This window comes from Cervus elaphus, chromosome 11 (genome assembly GCF_910594005.1).
Source record: "Cervus elaphus chromosome 11, mCerEla1.1, whole genome shotgun sequence".
Taxonomy (NCBI): Eukaryota; Metazoa; Chordata; class Mammalia; order Artiodactyla; family Cervidae; genus Cervus; species Cervus elaphus.
The window spans coordinates 42,585,093-42,591,505 of NC_057825.1; the positions used below are offsets into that span (position 1 = coordinate 42,585,093).

General features: G+C 48.6%; 1 non-coding gene across 1 annotated transcript; it reads right to left on the reverse strand.

Annotated features, from left to right (window-relative positions):
* Positions 1-5,851: 5,851 nt before the first annotated feature.
* LOC122704214 lies at positions 5,852-5,958 on the reverse strand. The gene has a single exon (XR_006343816.1). It is a non-coding gene; the product is annotated as a U6 spliceosomal RNA (small nuclear RNA).
* Between the last annotated feature and the right edge of the window lie 455 nt (positions 5,959-6,413).

Genomic DNA, 6,413 nt, shown 5'->3' on the forward strand with positions numbered 1-6,413 from the left:
AGAGGCCAGCCCGCGGAGCTAAGTAACCTGGTCGCGAACACTCCCTCCAGTCAGGAAGATGTTCAGGTTGTGTGGCTTTCTTGTCAGCCCTTAGGGAAAGGGCTTCCTGGTGGGTCCCCACTAGCATCTGAGCTAGGCTGGACATTTCTTATCTTTGTTCCTCTCTTAGGGCCGATAGCTCACCCAGCTTCCTATCGGCAGAGGGTGATATTCGATAAAGACCAGTTGTCACTGGTGGGCTCTGCCCACATTTTCTACCCCGAATGCATCCTTTCAATAGGTATCTGGTGACATAGGGCCAGTGAGGTCCTGCCTGCCTCACAGATGTTAGGTTCCAGCCACAAGCCCTGGAATAAAACCTGGGAAAGAAGGATCCAGTTTTCACTGAAAATGAAGCTTTCCAGGGCTGCTGACTAAGGAGTTTTCTTTCCAAACATCTGAGAGAGCAAACAGATTGTAAATTAAGAGGGAGTTACAAGATAGTAACTGAAGGGAAACCAAGCCGCCCAGCTTTCTAGTTGTGGCTGGTGTGGCACTGATGGGACCCAGGCGGCCAAGAAAGGTGACTAAGCAGGCAGGCTAGTGGGTGGGAGGGGACCAGGGTGCTGAGGACTGCGTTCAGGCTTCTTCCTTGAGCCAAGGGGCACTGGTTTCTTCTGACAGGAGGTGGAACACTGGCCTATGTCTTCCTGTGAGCCAATGAATTAGTGATTCCCACCCAGATCAAAGTTCAGTCTCCCAAGGCAACTCAGCAAAAATAAAGTGAAACAAATTCTCACCCACTCAAACCGGTCTTCCCATGACCAAGGCATTAAGCCTGGAGTCGGATGGGCCTTAAGTCACACTTCGCTACTCCTTCAGAGTAAAAATACTGGTTTCAGTCAAATGTCTCCATTCAGCTGAAGCTTGGATTTATTAATGGGAGGAGGGCCCCTGGCATAGTTGTCTCTGGCAGTCATCCTGTGGATTTGGGGTGCTGGGGCCGTGCTGGGGAGCCTGCCTCAGAACAGAAAAGTCAGGAGCAACTCCCTCTGCCATGAACACACCACCTCCAGCCCTAACTCAGAAGCCCTGCTTTGGAGACCAGAAGAGAAAAGGAGGGGTGGATATTGGAAGCAGATAGTTGGCTGGGCAAGTTTCAACATGGGCATGCCTTCAGTTTTCCTTGTTGTGTCCCTGAGTTCAGTGACTGTCAGTGTGACCCTGTCGTTCAGGGATATCAAGCTCTGTCTGAGGACCCCCAAGTCCGAGCACACCCAGGCCTTGCCCAGGAACTTACTGCCCATCACCACCCACCGAGGGCCCCTCTGGGGAAAGGTCAGGATTCCGGGTTTGGGAATCTCCTTACAGAGCCATGAGCTTTCCAAACAGGACCCACCATGCAGTGTGGGCTATGGAGCCATGTCCCAGGAGGACCTGAGATCTCCCCATGTCCAGTCCCTACTTGCTGCTTGTACAAGGTAGGAATCGAGGCCAAACCACACCCAAACAAATAGCTTTCGGCAAAACTGAAATCCCACAGGGTTGGTGTTGGTGTTAGTTTCAGAGTTTGGAGACTTGAGTCAGTGATCAATGGAACAGGGTATCTGGAGAAAAATCATGGAATATGAGGCAGGCCTCATATTTGCAGGCCAAGGCACAGGACAGATGCTGGAAGGATCCCTCCGTTTCGCCGACAGGCTCAGTACCAACTGGTTCAGGAAGCAAACAAGGTGAATGTCTGCCAGGGACCACGGGCCAATCGGAGCCAGACAGGGTCCCGGCCGCGAGGAGCTCACAGCCTGAGGGAGCAAGGAGCAAGGCCACAGGTGACTTGACAGCCCTCATCATGCCATGAAGCCTCTGGGATCAGACAGACCTGGCTTCTAGACTCTTCTGCTTCCTGGCTGAGTGACCTTGGGGAAATTACAGTGTTCCAAGTTGTGGTTTTATCCCCAGCAAATGGGTGAGTAGCATTCAGGGACCTCTTAGAGTTCCAGGGAGGATTCTGAGGGTGCGTGTGTGCAAAGCGCGTGCCTGGCACCCAGTGGCACTGCTAGTAATGCAGGCTGGTTGGATGACAATAATGTAAACCTCTTAGTATCAGAGAACTCTGCCAAGCACCCAGGGTGGCAGGAGACCAACCAGCTGATGTTGGGGACAGACGGGGCAGGGGAGGGGTGTCCAGAAAGGCTTCCGGGGGTGACACTGGCCCCCTGGTAAGGAAGAGCGACCCTTGGAGGGGGCATTCGGGTCCTGGAGAGCAGCCGGCCATCCTGGCAGAGCCTGCCACACCTGGGTGCAGCCCCAGATGCTTTGTGATACACCGAGGAGTTAAGACTTTGTCAGGAGGGCGAAGGAGCACCGGGAAGGCTCTCTGGTAGGAGAAGAGCACTCTTCCCTCGGCCAAAGGTTAGATGGGAAGGGAGGCCGAGGCGGGGTGAGTCAGCATGGGCTGTCACTGTGGTCACGCAAGAGACTCTGGGGGCCTGAAGATGGAGGAGATGGGGGTGTTCCCCGGTAGGAACTCCAGGACTGAGAGGATTAGGCATGAGGCAGGGGAGCAGGCCCTGAGCGAACGTGGGGTTTGGATGATTAATGGGGACTGGCCACCAAGGCCAGGGGTGAGGGTGTGCGGGCAGGGGAGAGTGTGGTGCATATACTGCGATGCAGGAGTCTGTGGGGTCCTGGGTGGGGGTGGCGGGTTTCAGAAGCCTGGGGCAGGGCTGGGGGAGGGGCAAGGATGAGGAGCTCCATCAGGACCGTGTGTTACCTGTTTGCACTGAGGAGCCATTGGGAAACCCTGCATCGGCAACCAGGGAGCACTTTTCCTGAGGCAGACATAGCACCCACTGACCTTTGTGATTTTCTGTGACTCTAGTCGCTGACCCCCAGGAGAGAGATGACCACATGGGCAGAGGAGCATGAGCGTGGTCTGAAGGTGAGTCAAAATGTGGAAGCCGAAGGAGCCGATGTCGCCATTCACAGTCTTGGTCAGGGTGGCTAAGGGGGCTGTTGTCTAGTCCTTAAATCCTAGTTTTGGAAAACTGAAGGAAGGGAGCAGTTCTTGAAAGTGGTAAATCTAAAATAAAATATGTGAAGTGATATGAATTCTATCTTCAGAGATAGTCCTGTTGAAAAGATGAGGTGACATGATGGACAATGGAGGCATGAGACACGGAGGGCATCCAGTGACTGTGGATGTGGGCAGACTTTCTGACCTATTGTCAGGAGGATGATGGTTGCTCCCAGCATCAGCCTTTTCTCTATATCATCAGTGATGGAGTGCTGACCTGGATGAAGGATGATAATACAAAATTATTTACTGAGTGCTTCTTATGTGCCAGTGACTCTAAGGATTATCCTCATTTAATCTCCCATCCTGAGTAGATGTTTTTATCTCTTAACTTGTTTTATCACCCTTACACTTTGGGAGCACTAGGGCACAACATCAAGCTGAATGAGAGGTTGAAGATCATGTGTGGAAATGCTCAGGATGTCCATGAATTGCCATAGGCAGAGTGAGAGGGATTTGGCAAAGTTTTGCCTGCTCTTAGGATCCGTGGGCAAGAAGGAGAAACCTGAGTGTCCCTGTGCTGGGAAGATATGTCCAAGTCTTCCTGGCGCTCTGCAAGGGGAGTTGTGGGAATTTGTACAGCTCAAGCTGGGTAAGTGATTGGATCACACAGGTTATTTGTCAATCTGTGGATGACAAAGCTGAGGAAGGATGGGGAGACTACATGCTAGATGGTGCAATTAAGATTTCATGAGATGGACAGGCTGAAATAGTCATCCAAAGCTGACAAAGTAATGTTGTAAAAGGACAAATGAAGAACTGCTTTTGGTTCTTAGAAATTCAAAGACACAAGAAGATGATAGAGAAAATCTGGCTTGATGGCAATTATGGGAAAAAGACTGTTTACACAATCTAAAGAGACAACATTGTTGCCTCTTTAGATTGCCATAGACAGTATGGCAACATTACATTCAGTTCAGTTCAGTTCCTGAGCAACAGTCACTCTTTGTGACCCCATGAACCGCAGCACCCCAGGCCTCCTGTTCATCACCAACTCCCAGAGTCCACCCAAACCCATGTCTATTGTGTTGGTGATGCCATCCAACCATCTCATCCTCTGTCATCCCCTCTCCTCCTGCCCTCAATCTTTCCCAGCATCAAGGTCTTTTCGAATGAGTCAGCTCTCCACATCAGGTGGCCAAAGTATTGGAGTTTCAGCTTCAGCATCAGTCCCTCCAGTGAACACCCAGGAGTGATCTCCTTTAGGATGGACTGGTTGGATCTCCTTGCTGTCCAAGGGACTCTCAAGAGTCTTCTCCAACACCCAAGTTCAAAAGCATCAATTCTTCGGCGCTCAGCTTTCTTTATAGTCCAACTCTCACATCCATAGATGACCACTGGAAAAACCATAGCCTTGACCAGACAGACCTTTGTTGGCAAAGTAATGTCTCTGCTTTTTAACATGCTGTCTAGGTCGGTCATAACTTTCCTTCCAAGGAGCAAGCGTCTTTTAATTTCATGGCTGCAATCAGCATCTGCAGTGATTTTGGAGCCCCCCAAAATAAAGTCAGCCACTGTTTCCACTGTTTCCCCATCTATTTGCCATGAAGTGATGGGACCGGATGCCATGATCTTAGTTTTCTGAATGTTGAGCTTTAAGCCAACTTTTTCACTCTCCTCTTTCACTTTTCATCAAGAGGCTCTTTAGTTCTTCTTCACTTTCTGCCATAAGGGTGGTGTCATCTGCATATCTGAGGTTATTGATATTTCTCCCAGTAATCTTGATTCCAGCTTGTGCTTCCTCCAGCCCAGTGTTTCTCATAATGTACTCTGCATATAAATTAAATAAGCAGGGTGACAGTATACAGCCTTGACATACTCCTTTCCCTATTTGGAATCAGTCTGTTGTTCCATGTCCAGTTCTAACTGTTGCTTCCTGACCTGCATACAGATTTCTCAAGAGGTAGGTCAGGTGGTCTGGTATTCTTATCTCTTTCAGAATTTTCCACAGTTTATTGTGAGCCACACAGTCAAAGGCTTTGGTAGAGTCAATAAAGCAGAAATAGAAGTTTTTCTGGAACTCTCTTGCTTTTTCAGTGATCCAGCCGATGTTGGCAATCTGATCTCAGGTTCCTCTGCCTTTTCTAAAACCAGCTTGAACATCTGGTAGTTTACGGTTCACATATTGCTGAAATCTGGCTTGGAGAATTTTGAGCATTACTTTACTAGCGTGTGGGATGAGTGCAATTGTGTGGTAGTTTGAGCATTCTTTGGCATTGCCTCTCTTTGGGATTGGAATGAAAACTGACCTTTTCCAGTCCTGTGGCCACTGCTGAGTTTTCCAGATGTGCTGGCATATTTTCTGCAGCACTTTCACAGCATCATCTTTTATGATTTGAAATAGCTCAACTGGAATTCCATCACCTCCACTAGCTTTGTTCGTAGTGATGCTTCCTAAGGCCCACCTGATTTCACATTCCAGGATGTCCGGCTCTAGGTGAGTGATCACACCTTCATGATTATCTGGGTTGTGAAGATCTTTTTTGTTTTGTTTTGTTTTTGGAAGATCTTTTCTGTAAAGTTCTTCTGTGTATTCTTGCTACCTCTTCTTAATATCTTCTGCTTCTGTGAGGTCTGTACCATTTCTGTCCTTTATTGAGCCCATCTTTGCATGAAATGTTCCCTTGGTATCTCTGATTTTCTTGTAATTACATTACAATAATATAATTGCAGGCTACATTTGAAAGAAGTGCCTGAAATGAAATAAATATGAGCCCTCGTGCCAGTGATGAAGCAACATCTGGTCCAGTCTCAGGAGCACATTTTATTCTCTCTTTTTTTTTTTATTCTTTTTAAAAAAATATGGAACGCTTCACGAATTTGCGTGTCATCCTTGCGCAGGGGCCATGCTAATCTTCTCTGTATCGTTCCAATTTTAGTATATGTGCTGCCGAAGTGAGCACTCAGGAGCACATTTTAAAAAATTAATTTTATGTATTTATTTATTATTTATCTGGGGCTGTGCTGGGTCTTCGTTGCTGTACAGGCTTCTTCTCTAGTTGTGTCTAGTTGTGTCTACTCTCCGGTTGCGGTGGGCAGACTTACCGTGTGGCTTCTCTTGTTGATGAGCCTGGGCTCTAGGCGCATGGGATTCAATAGTTGTGGCCCATGGGCTTAGTTGCTCCAAGGCATGTCGAGTCTTCCTGACCCAGGGATCGAACCTGTGACTCCCGCTTTGAAGCCAGATTCTTTCCCACTGAGCCACCAGGGAAGCCCTCGAGAGCACATTTTAAGAGGAATTATGGTAAACTGGAATAATATGCAGGGAAGGATGACATGTTTAGGAAAGACCTGGCAGCCGTGTTATCATGGGTGACCTGGTAGAAGGAGGGGACAGGGATCATGAGACTGGTCTTCA